Genomic DNA, 20011 nt, shown 5'->3' with positions numbered 1-20011 from the left:
GTCCCAAGTAAGACCTACGTAACATAGTTTGAATGAAGTTTCTACGTTAAACGGTTGAAGCTGCATTAAATGCGTTAGAAGAAGAAGAAGAATAAGAAGCCTAGGAAGAACAGTACAGTGCATTTTCATGCACTGTAATAAGAAGCCTAGGAAGAACAGTACAGTGCATTTTCATGCACTGTAATAAGAAGCCTAGGAAGAACAGTACAGTGCATTTTCATGCACTGTAATAAGCAGAAGAAGAATAAGAAGCCTAGGAAGAACAGTACAGTGCATTTTCATGCACTGTAACTAGAAAAGCATTTCCTGAAGGAAATACAGTGCATGAAAATGCAAAAATATGATGTAAAATATCATACAGAGTAAAAACAAACTATATTGGTTGCTAAGTAGATGAGGTTTAATATAGTTGGAATGACTGAACAGTTAAATAGGTGGATAGTTTAAATGGTTAAATTATTTAGGTAGATAGTTGACGATAACTGACAGTTGGAATGGCTCTAATGTTTGCTAGCAGTTATGCTAACTATGTTAACAAAGAGAATAATGTTAACCAAGTTACTATGCTAACTAGCATGCTAACAATGTTAAAATGTTAAGTATGCTAACCATGTGACTTACTTGCTAACTTAGCTAATCATTTTTAGCAGTTATGCTAACTAGCATGCTAACATGCTAACTATGCTAATCATGTTACTTAGCTAACTTAGTTAATCATTTTTAGCAGTTATGCTAACTATGCTAACTAGCATGCTAACATGCTAAATATGCTAACCATGTTACTTTGCTGACTTAGCTAATCATTTTAAGCAGTTTTGCTAAAAATGCTAACTAGCATGCTAACATGCTAACTATGCTAACCATGTGACTTAGCTAACTTAGCTAATTATTTTTAGCAGTTTTGCTAAAAATGCTAACTAGCATGCTAACTAGCTACAGTGGGTAGGAGTCATAGTTGATGACAAGTAACAGTTACAATGGCTGAACAGTTAAAAAGTTCAGTAGTTTAAAGGGTTAAATTGTTTAACAGTGAAATATTGTAGTGAGGACTTTTATTTTGAAACAGTTTTTGGCAGAGGAAGCAGTTGAACAGGATGTGTAGTCTTAATAGGGCCAGTTTGTATGCTTAAAGCCTGAGACTGGCAGTTGGTCCAGGTGGCCCGAACACCTGCCATAGGATTCTAATTGCTTAACGGCCGTATTGTGATGTTTCTGTAATAATTTTCATGCACTGTAATAAGAAGCCTAGGAAGAACAGTACAGTGCATTTTCATGCACTGTAATAAGAAGAAGCCTAGGAAGAACAGTACAGTGCATTTTCATGCACTGTAATAAGAATAAGAAGAAGAAGACTTCGGATAACAGAACAGTGCATTTTCATGCACTGTAATTCCAATAATTTTGGTTAAAAAAAAACGCCTGACGAGTGACTTGACAGATTGCAATGCGTTTGGCAGATTGAATGGCTATTTGAATTTTGCAACACAAAGAGCGTGACCAAAGTGCAATGCAATCACGGGGGGCGCTATTTCTTTTCCATTATATAATAAAATGCCTCAAAACGATGGCAAAATGTTTTGCCCAAAATAATCCAAAATGTTTTCAGGCTGGCATTGACAGTTTTGCCAAATATGTTTTTAAAATGCAATCCTACATTGCATTTTAAATATTAAATTGCAAAACGAATTGACAGTTAAATGATGAAACTGATTATTGAAAATTGAAATGCAAAATGAATTGCCATTTGAATTTTGAGACTGAAGTACCATGGCAAAATGGAATGCAATTCAATCCATGTTTATTCTATTTTTTAACCAAAATTATTGGAATTGATTTTAGGATTTCATTGTCACTTTGCAGATTAAAATACAATTTGTTGGGAATTATTACAAATTGCAATATTAAATTGCATAATGAATTGGCAATTGCATAATGTAATGTATTTTTGAATTGCAGATTGCATTCTCATTTGAATAAAGCTACCCATATGCTTCCATAGTGCGGAGCGCCAGCACTGCCTCACAGATCTAAATCTATCTATCTAATTTAACATAGGCCTAATTTACAGAGAGATCATACAAGACTGAAAGCAAACATTCCACGTATTAGTGTTGCATTAATATGCATATTGTTTTCAACTTACATCTCTATATAATCATCTCTATTCACATTATTCACACAGCGGCCATTGTAAACCAAAACTAGGCTATGGGGTACGCAAACCATTTCATTGTTGTGTTCTATGCATCTGCCAGTAATTGCTGAAAATGCGTTAATGATAGTCAGTGTACCCCATAGCCTCCTTTTGGTATACACATGGCCGCTGCGTGAATGAGGCAAATAAAAAGGCTGAAGATGTCTGCATGTGGCTGTTATGGCTAATCTGCATTTGATGGACAGGGCTTAACAATAGCTAAGTGATAGGTCTTTTGTTTTCTTCAAAGACTTATGATGGTCTTTGCTCTGTATCCAATGAATTATCCAAATAGCTTCAGGCAGTCCAACTGAAATGTCAAATGAAATTGTATAATGGAAAACAGCCCAAACAAGATTGTTGTGTAATTTCCCAAAACCTCAACAACAAGAGAAATGAAACTGATCTCAGAGATGTGGGAATTGTGTAGCACATGTTAATGTAGTGAGTGTGTGGAGTGTGGGCACACTGAAAAAAAAAAAAAAACTGAAAAGTACTAGCCTACAATTAATTGTTTATTAGGAAACAATGGTTTTACGGTATTTCAGTGATGAGCAAGTTTGTCTGTGCAAGTTCACCGAGGAAAAAGGCACCAACAACGCCAACCAGTCCTATTGCCTCTGTGCCAATCCTTAATAGAAAGAAATGACATACTGTATGCCAATGAACCCCAATCACATCAACAGATGGGTGTGTTTGAATTCCCGTCTTTGTAGCATCTACATTTCTACATTCCACAGTGGGGAGAAGTTCACCTTGTCTAAATAACAATTCTATCACCCATACTGGGTGTATGCTGGAAGGACCATGTACCTGTCATACTTGAAATACTGTCTGTCATACTTGAAAGAACCGGCTCCAGTGACCTGTACACCATCCTCCGTGAACGCCGCCTCCGATGGGCTGGGCATGTTCATCGAATGAATGACACTCGCCTACCTAAAATCTTATTATTTGGTGAGCTGGCAAATGCCTCCAGCAAACATGGTCGCCTACGCTTCAAAGACGTCATCAAGAAGGATCTTAAAGTCTTCTCCATCAACCTGGACAACTGGGAGGCACTTGCAGGTGACATCCAACTGACGGCAGCAATTGCCAATTTGATAGAAAAGGACAGTTATTTGCTAAAAAGACACTGTTTTTACCGGAAATGTCCCCATAGCATAGCAAAAAGTGTGTAGAAATGTGCCATTTTGGAATATGGCAGCCATATTGTTTTTTTGGACAAAATTCAGCATGTCCCAAGTTTTAATCTGTTCCAATAGGGGTTCTGACCAGGAATCCATGGAGAAAACTTTGACCAAAAAATAGGCCTAATGTTTCCAGCAGATGACCTGTCTAAGATGTTTAATTAGTACTATATATTCTCCTTTTCACACTGGGCCACTGGAGATCTTTCACAGAGCTCTCCTGAAGTACCTCCCTAAACGCCAGGCCTTCTCCTACGAGGGAAGAGGGCCTACGTCGCCATCATGGAACATAACGAGAACAAGCCACCACGGCAACAAGTGTGTTTTCATGTACTCTAAATACTAAAAAAACCATAAGCATGTTCACAGCTAACTTAAAATGCATACTTTGCTGAAAAGTTCATTCTATTCCTGTGGAGAGACATTTACTAGTCAAATCTTCATTCAGATATCTGTGTAATCATTATAATCCTTGTCATTTATAAGAGAACCACGCGTCAAGCAGGTTTTCTGCAAAAAGTCAAAGCAATGGATAGTCAAGAAAATCTATAAGCCACACACCACCAAGTTCATCCAGACACTAATTGAGAAGGTCATAGAAAACAGACGCAACCCAAACATAACATTCAAGGACTCAACCGCCTCACTCACCCAACCACAACCTCCTTTGCCACCTAACATTGCCCCTGTCCCAAAGCCGCCAAAGAAAGCTGCAACATCATCATTCAAGAGCCGCTTCTGAGACGTCAGCTCTACATTAATCCATTCCTCACAAATATTTTGCAATATTACCATGTCTTATAGGTCTTTGTCTTATATGGTCTTTTGACCTTATCCTTGCACTGCCTTACCTGTTTGCACTGCTATTGAGCACCTTACTATACATACTCAATCACAGGGTCAATACCTCTTTTTTATAGTGTGGATAATTTTGTTTGTGTGTTTTGATGTTCATGACACAATTCTTTCTTTGTGAATTAAAAACAAAATGTCACTCCTGCTCTCCTGTCTGCCTTCAACAAAGTTTAGCATCATACACTTGGAAGGAGAGAACTGATATGCAACAAACTTATAATGCAATGTATAATTGTAATACTTTATAATTTATAGAAATTATAGGTATGACCACCATTCTGTTATCTTTGTCATCTGAGGCAACAGTAGCTAGGTAGTTCCAGTTTTGAAATGTTGGTCATTCAATAATTCGAATACACTTGGAGCAACACTACTAAGAAAACTACAACAATGTAAATTTTAAGCATTTAATTAAATAACTATATACAAACAATACAACTGTTGAATGACTATATACAAACAATGAAACGATAACTCCTCCTGAGCGCTTCTTGGTGCCCGCAGTACTGGCCGTCTGGAGCTGGGTATTTCTGGTGGATAGCCAGCACTTGTAAGCAGGTAACACAACACGACGACCTCTGCCCAATCTCTCCTTGTAGGACCCACTCAAGAAAGGCTGTTAGGCGAAATTGTCTGGACAAAACATTGAGCACAAAGTGAGTGATGGTCTTTTAGCCTAGTGTGCCACAGTAGCTAGCATAACTGCAAGCTATTTGTGCAATGAACATGCCACGTTAGCGTGTTAGCAAGATTACTCCCTGGCACTGATCTGTGATAGGTCTGTTAGCGCATCAGGTCCAACCCCCTATGGGCGGGGTTGAAAGGGCGGGAACTAGCGCTTGTAGTCACTTGTACACTTCCTCCGACAATGACACAAAATGACGATTTTTGCGCCATTGTGGGAGGAAGTGTAAAGAGGTGAATACGGATTTCTCCCGTCTCAGGGGGAAATGAGAGAGTGTTGCATGACCATTCAAAACGTATGACTGGGTTTCTAACAATGCAAAGCCTAATGCAAATGGGTGGAGTGTTCCTTTAACGTTACCGACTTGTGGATATAGCAGTGAGTGAACTACTCTTCTCTGGTAAGTACACTATTTCTGCCAGCGAGTACCTATTGGTATCCAGGGTTCCCTCGCTTGGTATTTCACTGCTATTCCCAAACGAATACCCTTGGTGTCCAGGGTCACTTCGTTTGTTGACAGTAGTAGCTAACTTACGACCAGTGCTAGCTGCAACGACGGTGAGTAAGCTACATTATCGGGCAAGCCAACAATTACTTCTATTCCAACTAACACCCTTGGTTTCCAGGGTTCCTTTGGTGTAGATAATAGCTTGCAGCTATATACATCTGCTATTCGTTGCTAGCTACAGTCGATGTTGTGAATTAACGTTAGCTCGACTCTTGATTACCCGCCGTGTCAGCGCTGAACCTCCGTGACATGGAGCACTCTGCTTTTTGCACACAATGCTTTGCCGGAATGGACATGTTGGATGGCCATGACCGCTGTCCATCCTGTTTGGGCATGGAGCATCTTATGGAGGCGCTATCTAACCCCTGCCCTGAGTGTAGCATGATGCCCCTTGAACAACCGCAAATCCGGTTGTCAGTTGCCTATCCAAACGCATTGGAGATTTTGCTTAAAGCTGCAGGCAATATGCATGGTGTCAAACGTAAACATTCTGAAGACCTGGAGCTGGATGGATGTTGCTGTTGGCGAACAGTGTGACACAAGTTAAACTTTTATTAAGTTGGCAAATGTTTGAACTAGCCAACTAGCTCCGCTGGTGGGAAACGCATGGGACTCATAGCGCTGCCGCTGTCCTATTGTCCCTTGAAAATTCTTAGAACGAAGGGCGTGAATTTCTGAGAATTCTTGACATTGGAATAGTGCTCGGTGGAGTTCGATGACGTGGCGTCCTTGAAAAAATGGCCGTTGAGTATGCTTCCTTGACTTTGGGAAACAGTTAGAGTCTAGGGTGAGGCCCAGAAAGCGTATTGTCTGCGCTGGGATAAGCACACTTTCTGGTAGTTTATGAGAAACCCCAGAGACTCTCTCACCAGAGCCTCACCAGAGACAGCTCTGAGTGTTCTTTTGCTTGTTGGGTCGACCGGGCACAAAGAAGGTTGTCATCTATAAATCCATAAATCCTCAGACCCTGTTGCTTGAGGGGGGCTATAACGGATTGCATTACTTTGTTTAACAGGTGGGGGGTGGTAGCTAGTTTGAATTGTATAACCTGGAATTTAGGCTATGTTTACACATATGGCCGGCTATTTTCATAAACGGACATTTCACCCTCTCCAGTTTAAAAAATATCATTGTGCACACCTGTCAGTTTTCAGCAAAGTTTTCGTTTACACAAACCCATGTATATATGCCGTCAAGAGCATGCCAAACCTGTAGGTGGCAGTGTAACGAGAAGCTCAAGCCCACGTTAGCCAATCAGAATCCCGAAAATAGCAACAAAGGCAACAAATCACTTTTAAACTGTATTTGCAATTGCAAACAGACGAAAAGAGTTTGCACCAACATAAAATGCGACTGAATGCATTTATGATCACCATAGCCAAATGAAAATGTAGGCTAAACATAGATTACAATTTTGAAAAATGTCTCATTTTTTCAAAATAACCATGTACGTGTAAACGGGGCCTTAGAAATAAAAGCACAGGAAGGGGTTTTTAGACTCCCACATGAAAATAAGCCCACTTCAGCTCTAGCCAGAAGCTGCTTGTGAAAGTCTACAGTATGTGCCTATGTGACTGTTTAGTATTCTTAGGTCCAAAATGGGGCGTAAGCCTCTGTCTTTTTAGGGGACAACAAAGTACCTGGTGTAAAACCCCACATGCGCCTCGTTTTGAGCAATTATTCACACAGCTTTCTGCTTGAGAAGCGAGTCTATGTCTCTCAGCACTTTTGCTGACTTTGCATTGACCACTGACTGCAGCAGGCCCTGGAAACCTGGGGACCTTCGAGCAAACTGTATATAACCCTTTTATAACCCTGTTATAACCCTGCTCTATCGTAGATAGAACCCAAGGACACTTCACATGCAAGCGCCAAACCGGGAGAATTTCTGCTGGTACCCCATCTAGTGGTCAAATGAGTCATGGTCAAAATTAGTTATGGCTGCGGGGCTTATTGTGGAACAACAGTGTGGGTGCTGTAGTTGTATTTCTACCACAAAGGTTTTGTGTTTGTGGGGAAACTTGACACCTGGTCTGAACATTGTTTAGGCTGGATGATCACTGCAATACGGTGAATAAAGATTCAACGGTCTTCAGAGATCTCCTGTCTGTATTGTCTCCTTCGGACGCCTTGTCCCAGAGTGCTAATTAGTAATAGTCAAGTGATAAATTGCTAGTTGGATTTTGGAAGTGGACCAGTTTTTCCACATTTTCTAAGGTGACAATTCGGCTTGTAGCTTATTTCTCCCTCTTTTAAATTGATGCGAGTGTGGAGCGAAATCTGGAGCGAGAGGATTTTTAAGTGGAGCAGGGAGCAAAATTAAGCGGAGCGGCCTGACGTGAATTTGACCAGAGGAGCGGCCGAGTGAACAGCCACCTGAGCGAGGAGCGGGATATTCGCACCGCTCAGCTCCGCTCACTAGCTCTGGTGGCCACATGCATTGGTCAGAGTTTAGGACGTGCCAAGGCAGGATTGGCTGGGTGAGGAGAGTGTATGGCCACGCTTCACTGTAATCTGGAAAATGAACAAGAATATAGAGTGGCTTTTGCCTTAGCCTAGCCCATTGGCGTTGGAGGCATTTTGAAAGTGGTTGGGACATTTCTGTGGGGGTTAAATTGTTTTTTTTTTGGGCTAGACGCAATTTCCTGAATTCTGGTACATTTTAACAGGTTATTTAGATACTTCTATATGACAAAATAAAGCTAATAATTTAATGACTAATTCAGAACCAGCTTTAATAGCCTCATGGCAGAGCTAGTGAGCGGAGCTGAGCGGTGCGAGTATCCTCGCTCAGGTGCTCAAATTCACGTCAGGCCGCTCCGCTCGATCGCTCACCGCTCCACTTCAAAATCCTCCCGTTCAGGTTAATGGCTTTAGGCCCAAATAATATTCAAATTGTATCAAATATAACAAATGATCATACAAAAGTATGTTTTAGATAGGATATTGCAGTGACATTATGCAAATTAGGTAATTTTTTCGGAGTGTCTATTCGTACCCCTGGTACGAATAGCCTTGGCCAAACAACTGGGCTATTCACACCCTGTTACATAACAACAAAAACATGTTGCTCGCTTACTGTATTCTGATGTGTTCATATGTTACATCTGTGTGTAGTATACAACAGGGAAAGGTCCATATTATTGTACATAACTGTGCCTTAGGCCTGTGTACCAGCAGGAAGGTCATACAGGCCGATGTTTAGGAACATCCGAGGAACATCGGTGATAACATGGGCCGAGGGAGACAGCATGTCTGCCTATTCAGGCTAGTATCTCCATCTGGCCAGGGCCGGGTTTTGTACACTGGTTGGCACCTGCCACGTTGGCATGATTGACGTTTGTATGTTTTAGTATAACAGGCTTTGTCTTAGGTTTTGACACGGAGACGGATTGAGGAAGCGACCCGAGGAGCATCTTCTGTCGGAAGGCTCAGCAGCCGCTTCTAATAACAACCACAACTCTGCCCAGTTTTACTGTTTGAGACTTAGCCTGTGTTCTGTTATTCATTGTTGTACCATCTACAATAAATCATCATCTAATCGCCGATCCTGATCCCGCCGTCAAGCTTTATTGACCATCTTCAATACAGACATTAGAACTAAAACACAACGCAACAACCAGAGAATCCAACATTTGGTGCCGTGACCCTTCTCGCAAAAGGAGAACAAAGACGACAACATTTGGTTATCGTGACCCGACCGCAACAGGAGAGGCAAGACGAGAACATCCAACGGGTTCAAAGAGACTTCGGGGGCAGATTTTGGATTTTGAACATCTGTAAGAAGAGTCCATCTTGGCACCCTGATTGACGTGACTGAATCCCAGCTGGAAGCCTGCCAAGAGGGGAAACACTGCGCACCCTGCATGTAGTGAAGACATTCTGACCAGGTGAAAGCAAAAAATCTTTACTCCTTTATGCAGGAAAAAGAACCAAAGTAAAGCTAATTTATTAGATAAATTAGAAATTAAAAGCTGCACATTAATGAGAGTATTGAAGTTTGTGTCATTAAGTGTTTTGACAAGTAACGTACCTATATCAATGATTGATGAGCTCTAGATGTCATTTGATATAAGAAGTTTTCTGGGAAAAAGTAAAAGGTCAAAGTGTACACATATTTTGGGTAATTGGATAGATTCGTGAACGAATTAAAAGAAGTAATCGATTAACTACGGACAAGCTTGGGGGATTAAATCTTTTCTTTTTCTGTACTGCCATTACATGTTAAGCTGTGTGAGTTTTATGAGATAAATGCTGTGCATGTGCCAATGAGAAAACAGGAGTCATTATTTTGCTGAGTGAACTGTGTGGTTGTTTCTCAACGGTCTTTGTTTAGTTTAATGGCCTAGGACTAAACTTAGTGCTACAGTGATACGGAAAGGAGACGAAATCACCAGTGTGGGGTGTTTTGGTTGTGCAGTATTTGAAAAGTGGGATAGGGTTTCCACCTATGTTTTTTTGTTAACTTGGTCAACTGGGAATTTAACGAAAGATCGTTAAAAGTGTGAGTGAGACATTAATTTGTATCATTGTCCAGCCGTTTTGGGAGAAAAGAAACAGTCGGAGTTAAGTGGAACTGACACTGGTGAAATTTATTGTTGTGGCTTCATGCTGTGAGTAAAATAACTTACCAAGTGTCAGGTTACGGAGCGAGAGAGATAGAGAGAGTGTGTTTCCTTTTCCCTGGCGGGAGCGTGTGTGTGTGTGGGTGTGAGTGTGAGTGTGGAAAAAAAAAAAAGAGATAGACAACTTGTGAACAATTGAGAGGCGAACAAATTACTAACCAAATTTTCAAAGTGCAAAGTTGTCACTATATCACTACCACATCACGGGAAAATATAAAAAAATATATTTAAAAGGATCACGTCACTGCACGAAACGCATAGTACAATTTAATATTTAATGATTTGATATTAGCACAATCCAGATATGGTTCTTGGTAGGAAAACTAAGTTACAGGCCTTAGCTGAGATACAAGACTATGTGTCAAATTGGATGGCAGTGAAATTACAATTGGGCAAATTTGAGAAAAAAAAAGAAAAATAGAGAAGTTGGAATTAGAGATCCGAGACAGGATTTGCAGACATGAGACTGAGAGACGTGATTTGGAGGAACAACTCATGGAAGCGGATGTGTTGCCAGAACAGAGTGGAATGAGGCGAAGAGGAGTAGTCTCAGAGGCCCACTCAACGGGGAGGAGCCAACTCCTCCCATACACACCGGCACCTAGTGGGGGCGGGGGTCGCAACAGGCAACCAAGCACCCGCCTCAATCCGACTCTGCCTGACTTGGACTCAACAGCGCCATATGCCATGGTGGAGACATCTAGAAGTGCAGTGGACATTGATAAAGACAGCTTCATTGGACAGAATGCTGCTGTTATGGGGACCCCACATGGGCCAAGAAACAGCACCCCACCTGACGAACAGCCAGCAGGTGACACAAAACAAATCATTCTGGCCCCATCAACAGCCACTGCTTTCTACAATTCACAAAGACAAGGAACAACGTCTGCAACCAACCATCATCAAACTGCTCCACTCCAGTATGGCTATCCACAGCCACTAGCCATAGCTTCAGTACCTCCTCCTCCCCCATTGTTGTTACCAATGCCACTGGCTACAAGCCCTTACCCACCTCACCCACCTGTCAACTCTTTCCCTACCCCACCACCACCCCCACCTGTCAACTCTTTACCTACCCCCACCTCCCTCACCCCCACCTGCACCAGTGAATGATGGGGCATCTACATCCAATGCTGCCCAGGGAGCGACTGCTCCGGTAACAAGGCCAAAGACAAAGAAAACCAGGCCAGCGATGGAGGACTGGGATGCCTGGGATGAGTCAGCTGACGAGGCACTCATATGCCCTGTGCGCACAGTAGCCACCACCGACGGCGTGTCTGTGCTTTACCAACCAGCTAAAACTGATAACACCCTCTATGCTACTGCCTTGCTTGAAGAACACATCAAAATTGAATTCTTGATTGATACTGGTGCTAAACTTACAGTCTTTTCATCCTACCTATTGGAGAAACACAAAATACCTCTGTCAGGCATCATCAAGACAGCTGGTGGACCAACTGGAGAAAAATTCAGTCTGAAGCAGACAGCCCCAGTCACCATAGCCATTGGAGAAGGAGATGGAGAAGTCTTGTGGAACCTGAGAAGGCTAAAAAGAGAGGATCTCCTGGAACATCCTGCATGGGCTAAGGGAAGGAATGACTGTGGACTGTTGGAAATGGAACCTGTCAGACTGACTGGAAAACCACCTCCGTGTGTGAAACAATGTCCCATCAAGAACGGACAGATTGTGGCAGAATTGTTGGATGCAATGCAGCTGCCAAAGGAACTGGCAGTGATCAAAGTAAAGGCACATACAAGGCAATACACCATTAAAGCAAGAGGCAATGCAATGGTGGATGCAGTGTCAAGAACAGCCGCAAGAAAAAGAGAGGGAGGAGATAACGAAACGACTAATGAGAATGGACACGGAAATGGAAACACGGACGGATCTAACGGTAACAGGAACATTTTTGAAAATGACAACGAGAAATGCATGATGAGAGTGACAAAGAAGGTCAAGGAAACATCTGAAGAGGGAAAATGGGAAAGTTTGGCCAACATTATAGACATGCAGAACAGCTCGAGCCGAGAAGAAAAATGGACTTGGATTGAAAATGCGGCGAAGCTCCATGATGACAACTTGTGGAGGTTTGGAACACGAACAGTGGCTCCAGAAAGTCTTCTGCCATATCTGGCGGCGCAAATTCATTCGCTTGGACACGTGGGAGTGGAGAAGATAAGGAACAGATTCATACAGGTCTGGTGGTCACCGAAGTTCACAGCAACGGCCACAGACATCGTCAAGTGGTGTGTCACCTGTCGGCAAAACAATCACGACAAGAAGGTTAAGTTGCCAATGCTGAAGACACCAGCTCCACCAGGACCATTCAGAGTTCTCCAGATAGATTACATCACTCTTCCCAAGTGTAAAGGCTACCGAGATGTTCTGGTTGTCCTGTGCAAGTTCTCCAGGGGGATTGAGGCAACATAGTCGGCAGTGAAGGTCCAGGGTGAGAGAAAAGTGGATACATGCGAGCCATGGCAAACTAATAGAACCGCCTGAAACATGACGGCTTGGGTAGGGTACGAATTCTATCTGAGTTTCCGCCGATCTTCTTTTAGGGGTGAGGTGTGAACTAGAGGGGGGAAGATTCACGGGAGACTTTCATTTTGACAGGGAATTTATGACGTCAGGAGAAATGAAAGGTTAGGGATCCGAGAGTAGAATCTTTCTTTGAGAACCCGAGCATGCTCAGGGTGTTGAGGTAGTGGACTCTTCTTGACACAAACTCATGTTATGAAAAATTATAGACTTAGATAAGTCTTATAATTGATTTTGATGATTAAATATGTGTGATTACTGATATATGAAATGTTTAATCTGAGGACACAATTACAATTGCCGATTTTTGAGAATGATTACAGTATCACTTTTTTCGTCAGCAGAAAGTGAAGAATTCTGAATGGTTTCAGCACTAATATCTGTTCAAATTAAAGTTGAGATGGAAAAGTTGTGTTTTATTTTCATAATCTTTGTTCAGTGAACACATACATACGACGGAGTATTAGGGCCACACATGAAGGAAGAAATATTTTTGCCATGACGAGATTAAACTCGCCATGTCGACATTAAACTCGACATTTCGAGAATAAAGTTGAAATATCATGTCGACTTTAATCTCGACGTGTCGACATTAAACTCAACATTTTGAGAATAAAGTTAGTTTGGAGAGAGAAGGACCGCTCGGGACGATTGAAAGGGAGGACGAATTAAACATTCCAGTTTTCTTCGACTGCAACAATGATTAGACATAGGCCTATCATGTGAACAAAACATAAAACATTAACCTCCGTTGCTCAGCCAAATACTTTCCTGTAGGTCCTTATCACGGAGTTACAGGCGATAAATGCGATGGTCAAAAGTAGCCTAAACGTCATTAGCGGGGTTTTTTTATTTATTGTAGGCCTATTATTAAAGAGTGTTTTTCATCTAAAGGTTCAACTTCATGCTTATGCACTAGAATAGGCCTACTAAGCGCTCTCCCCAATCCTAGAATTTCACATTGCTTGTTTGTAATGGATGCAAAACAGCCTATTGCTGAATGTCTAGGGACGAATGAAGCTGTCCTCCTCCCGACCACCCCATGTACTAGTAGCCTACATGCGCACATATGCACACACAGTGCATAAATAAAGTATACATGCACACATATTCCCTCACGGGATCAAAATAGTATATATGCTTAGGCTATACCTGTGTTTATAGCCTCCTATGTTTATTGCAGGTGAGACATGGAAAAGCAGTTTTAGAGAAATTAGTTAACCTAGAGTGGTTCATGAAGGGCAGTTATTTGAATGTGCGGTGGCCTTACCCACGTAAAACTGAGTGAAATAGCATTTTGTATAGAAACATATCATTGGATACATGTATTATTCTAGCTATATACTAAACGGCATAGTGCATGGTATTTCCAACCGCGAGATACAGCACTTCACGATGACGGCAATGAGTAGTTAACAGACAAGACGCAATCTATCTGAAAGTCGACAAGTGACTTTAAAGTCAACATGTCGAGTTTAATCTCACCATGGCAAAAATATTTTTTTTCTTCATGTGTGGCCCTAATACTCCGTCGTACATACAACAGTCAGTTTGTTAGCTAACAGAAATTTCGTGAATATGACGTTCAGGCCTATAAACTATAAGTTTACCTGCAAACCTTCACTTCTTGTCGAAGCAGATAGTGCAGTGGGCACAGGCAAGGGCTGGTACGCGGGAGAGTGGGGTTCGATTCCCGTGTAATGCGTTTTGGCGGAGTGAGTGTGCATGTGTACCAATGTCTCTGGAGAGAAGGCGCGCAATTTGAACAAGAAATCGGTTCTCAAACGGAAGTTTTGATTGCAACAATTAGCTAGTTCATGCACCAGGGTGTAAATAGCATGCAGTACTATAAACACCTGGGTATGAATAGCATCCACTTCTAACTGTACATTGATGCAAACAGCATACCTTATTCAGAGTGTCTGTTACACAGCTGAGCTATTCACACTCTGTTATGTAAAAAAAACAAAAAAAAAAACATGTTGCTTGTTTTTAAAAAAATATATATATATTATTACATTGTGTGATCAATATGCCAGATTAAATGCACAGGGGTGCAAATACCATACACTGATATTTGTACCAGACAAGGTACTAATAGAACACATTGCTGTGTGCACCGGGGTACGAATAGCATACATTGATATTTGTACCAGACGGGGTACTAATAGGACACATTGCTGTGTGCACCGGGGTACGAATAGAATTCACTTCTTATTGCACCAGGGTACAAATAGCATACACTGCTAATTGTACCAGGGGTGCAAATAGCCTTACCCATACATTTTTTAAGAATTATCGAAGAAGTATCGAAATGGCAATTCTTGACGTGGTATCGGTATCGAAACAATAATTTTGGTATCGTGACAACTACACTAGTCTAATTTCTTGGAGTATGCGCAAACAATACTTTGGGTTTTCGCACCGGCAGCAATGAATCAACATAATCAGTCAAAAGGAGAGAACTACGGCTTAGACCAGTGTTTCTCAAACTTTCTCCAGACCAAGGACCACTTAATCAGTAAAAAAAGCGCCTCACGGACCACCTAGCTAAAAAAAAAAGTAGACCTACTTCAACAGTAAATTACACAATAGGCCTACTCACTGAACCACCTTGATTGTCTTTGCACCTTTGCTTATTGTGTCAGAGAATATATATTTTTTAAACTAGCATGGCTTACATAGGCAGTGTTGCAAAAATGTTTGGATTTACATACAAGTTGGTTCAATATTGCAAACAACTCATCTATATTATATTATACCACGTCTGCTCACGGACCACTTGGGCTAGCTTGCGGACCACACTTTGAGAAACACTGGCTTAGACTCATAGGTTTGGACCTATAGCCTAATAAGATTTTGTCTTTTTTTCTTTTTTTGTCTAGATTTTATTATGCTGGCAGCTATTCACACAATTTTAACATAAGCAAGATGCAACAACCATTTCTAAGAGACCTATAAACGGCAATTTCTGGCATTACTACTAGCATATGAATGCATTAGCCTATTTATGTTGAAAGATGTGAAAGAAATGAATGACACAGGCTTGCACAAATTCATCATTTAAAATAAAACGTTTCACTTTAGCTATCATTGCGAGAATAGGCTACAATATGGAAAATGTTTCAAAGTTCCCTTTGAGTCTGATCAGCTCCAAAAATGTATGGGATTTCCTTAGCCTGTGCTACACCTTTCCAACAAGTTTTGTGAAAATTGTACCGGTAGCTTTTGCGATATTGTTGACAGCCCTACCTCACCGCAGTAGGGTGCAGTAAATGGAAGCTTTTGATAGCGCACGCCACTAACGAAAAACAGAAAACCACCAGGACAAACCACTCAGGGGTGTAGGCTACTCTGGAACCATCACTAGGTCACTAATTTGTGCGTTATTTACGTTTGATTACATTTCATATGGCGGTGCGTGTTGGTTTCCTGTAGGCCTATAGCGCTTTTTTCTTTCTTTATTTTGCTATGTCCGTATATTGGGGGGGACATTTTGGTCATATTTGAATATTTGGGGGGACACGTCCCCCTCGATGTCTATGGTGACTTCGGCCCTGGTTCCACCACCAGGATAAAAGACGCAGATTGACCAGCCCACACTTTCATCCACCATTGTACACAGTATGGCACGCTTTGGCAGTTAAGTTTGTTTATGTTATTGTTTACTAGTTTATTTCTCCATGTTGTATGATTTATAGGTAGACTTAAATTGTCATTGTGCAGTTGATCCGTACAATGCAATTTGCTTGTGCAGCTTCTAAAAACAATACTCACATACACACTCACACAAAAAAATAAATAAGAATACACATTATAAAAAGAACATATCAAAGCATTAACATAGTTCCAGTGCTTGAAGTTAAATTTTAAAGTGCAACTGTTTTGCTTTGTTTTATAAAATAAAAGTTTGAAATGCTATGGAGTGCCCTATTTTTTTACCCTCAAACTGATATCTCAATTGTAACTCCTACTTCTCAACAGTTTCTCATTGAAATGTCTCCTCATTTGCTCTATTATTTCTCCTAAGGAGAAACAAGTTGTAAGTGAGACTACACTCAAACATATAAGAGATCTCCCGTATTTCTCCTGCTTCTCAAACTAATATCTCTTATGCGACTCCTACTTGTCTCATTGCTATGTGTCTCATCGTTTGCTTGTATTATTTCTCCTAAGGCAAAATTAGGAGAAATAACTGTGACAAAAGTAATACTTAAATGACCCTTAAAATGACCATTTTGCCTCCTTAGCAACAGAAGGGATACAAATGAGAAGCAAAAGTTTCTCTGGTGCCCCTTGAATTTTTGCCCTCTATATGAGCATATACAATCGCTTAGTACAGCCGTAGCTAATTTTAAGTCTACCATGTTACGTTTTCATGGCTTATACCCCAATTGTCAATGGAGAAATTGTATTAAATTCTTACTCAGGGTATCTGCACAAGTGCAAATTTAAAGACTTTTAAGACCTTTTCAAGACATCTAAATGAAAAAATTAACACTATACCACAGCAAAAAGATACATACGACAACTTCTTTTATGCAATAGTTTTTTTCTACTAATTTTAACCCCCACCCCATTTTGGATGTCTACAGAAGTTCCCAAATATATTTTGGCAAAAGAAAAATAATTGTGTGTGAATTACCTTCACAGCTAGAAATGCCCAATTTTAGGGTCTGGGCTGCTTGCTTTTGAATCTGGCTGTACATATCTGGTTGTGCTTACTGGCTGAGGCTGACTGTTCTTCACCTGTGTCTGTAGTAGCCTAGGCTACTTGCCAAAAGACATGTGCACTGGACTGGATTCCCTTCAATATTTTTTTCAAAGTTAGACTAAGCTATTTAAATATTTTAATAGGCCTACTTTATATAATTTACTATGTGCATCTATTGTCCCATATGCAGCACAGCAAATTAAAGTTAATCCACTACTTTACATTTTGCATACCAGTTGTATCTAAACCAATCAAAGCTGAAACATTGTAAAACCATTGACTTGTTTTAAATTAAGAGGTCCTCCTGGCATGATCCTGCTGAAAACTGCTGGTTTCATCTCAAACACTCACGTATTATGAACGCACGTTTTTTTTATTTAGCCAGTCGCCGACATTCAAAAAATATGCGGTTATATTTCACAACTTTTGCGAAGTAGGCTAGGCCTACTGGGACACGCTGGATATTTTCTTCCCTAGGCTAGGCCAGCAACTCACGCTGGAAAGATCAACTTAACATGTACAGTATTTTCTCCTGACTGCAAAAACGTTTTTCGTCTTTTTATGTCAGTCCGTGGTTCCTTCATAAATTGCGCAGCAAATTATCAGACGTGTGACAGAAGCACTGCGCATAATTTGACCAGCAGTCTTCGCGTCCATAGTTTGTGAAATGTTGCTGCATCCGAGCAAAGATTCTTGATGCCCACCGCAACTCCAAAAAGGAGGACAAATGAGCGTCCGGCTTTTAAAATCCATGTGTCCGGCCTAAATTCGAACGTATGGCCAACCTATCGCTAACTGGCTTACCAACTCTTTCTCCCACTCACGTAGGCTACCTGTGTATCTCTCAGGCCTCTGCACGAAAACGTCAGGCATATTTGTTCATAGCCTATTGTACCGTTTTCACACCTTTAACCACACCGTGAAAAACATCTTACTCTGCAACTACACTTCCTACCGTAGCCTCATAGTCACTTATACAATTGCTTGTAAAATACACGAAACCTGATGGAGACATTTCACTCGCTCTCTTGCACTCGCTCACTCGCTGGCGGTCCCATACGCAAATTTAATACCTCCCTTTCGAAAATTCAAGACATCCCAGACAATTTAAGACTTTTTTAGGCCTTAGGGCCCGTCCACACGGAGACGCTTTTTGGGTTAAACGCAGAGGTTTTGCTGCGTCCAAACGAATCCTGTAAACGCACTGCCCGAAACCGCACTTTTTTGAAACCTTGTCCCAGAGTGGAAAAATCTGAAACCGTAGCCCTTTTGAATTCGTTTGGACAGCAAAACCGCACATCCTTGCGTATCGATGATGTCATCGCCACACCTCAGCTGCCCTGGACTTGACACTTATAGTGTTGCCTAACAATTCTAGTTTTCATACATGACATTACCTACGATTACACTCCGTAGGATAAATATCACAACTGATGCTGCGCAGCGCCGATAGCTTATGACTGACTGGACTGAACACTTTTTTCCCGGTGTTTTTTTATGCATTCTAGCTAGCCTGTCAGTGACGCGAGAGAACTTAAGTTATTAGGAAAGTGCGGTGTAAGTTTACATTAATTTGTGTGTAGTGCCGGTGTCATTCATTTATTTTACATGTCTTACAACATAAATAAATGCATTCATAGTGAAGTCAGATATGAGCATACAAAGACGCTTAGAACTCGTTAAGCCTAATAGATGCGCACTAAATGCGAATGCGCGATTTGATGCAAGCAAAAGTATCGACTGTTACTAACAAAGTTATTATACCAATATTATAAACGTGGCGACGGAATAGCCTAGAACGTGGGTACTTTGCGGTGATAACCAAAACTAATGTGAATCGAAGACTATCCTACAACCAAAGAAAGTAAAGGAGATAATTTTTACCTGCGTTAGCCAAATAAAGGACGGGACTGCACCCTTCACAAACCGTAACAATTAAGTTTATTAGTTTTACAGTTGACGGTTCACTATAAGTCCACACAAAACAATGGTTTCCTTGCACTAGCCATTTCGTCGTAGCCTATTGTCTGTCTGTTTGCATAGCCTACAGCGCTGTCAATTTCTGTAAAGAAACAGTGCCACCTATAGGCCTGGGATATGAAGTAACGTGTTGAGATGGATCCGTTTGGACGCAAATATTCTTGATACGGTTCCAGGGAAGACGGAGGAAAAAAAAGATCGGTTTGGTACGTGTGGACTAGGCCTTAAAAACCGAAAGCTGTATTTAAGACTTTTTAAGGATCCGCGGGAACCCTGTTACTTCCGGAATCGGCTGTGGGCGGGACTGATGGTCTATTAATAATTACCTATAAATATGGTAAATAAATGTTGTATTACGAATAATACTGCTTAAATTTAAAGAAATGTGCTGTTCTTAGCTGGTTTTTAATGGAAAAAGGTTGTATAATAATTTATATTTGATGTAATATAACAGTAAATGGACATAAAATAATGTTCTTTAATCTTTCAAAACATGTAAAAAAATGTTGAAAAACATTGTCTTGGGTTTACAATTGCAATAATTTACTTTTATTTTTAGATCACATCAAATGCATATTTAGTTATTTTACATTTGTTTTTAACATTTACTTAAACAATTTGTTTTAAAACAATGAAATTACCCATAAAGATGGTAAATTAACATTGTAATATCAATAATAATGCTTAAATTTACAGAAATGCGCTATTAGTTGGTTTT

General features: G+C 40.8%; 1 long non-coding RNA gene across 1 annotated transcript; it reads left to right on the top strand.

The window, feature by feature from the left end:
• The first annotated feature begins 11139 nt into the window (after window positions 1-11139).
• On the top strand, window positions 11140-12168 carry LOC121695762. The gene is made up of 2 exons (XR_006026155.1): window positions 11140-12011; window positions 12083-12168. It is a non-coding gene; the product is annotated as an uncharacterized LOC121695762 (long non-coding RNA).
• The last annotated feature ends 7843 nt before the right edge of the window (window positions 12169-20011 follow it).

The sequence above is a fragment of the Alosa sapidissima genome, chromosome 2 (genome assembly GCF_018492685.1).
Source record: "Alosa sapidissima isolate fAloSap1 chromosome 2, fAloSap1.pri, whole genome shotgun sequence".
In the NCBI taxonomy this organism is placed as follows: domain Eukaryota; kingdom Metazoa; phylum Chordata; class Actinopteri; order Clupeiformes; family Clupeidae; genus Alosa; species Alosa sapidissima.
The sequence above is the reverse complement of the archived record's forward strand: the minus strand, read 5'-3'. Positions and strand labels throughout refer to the sequence as shown.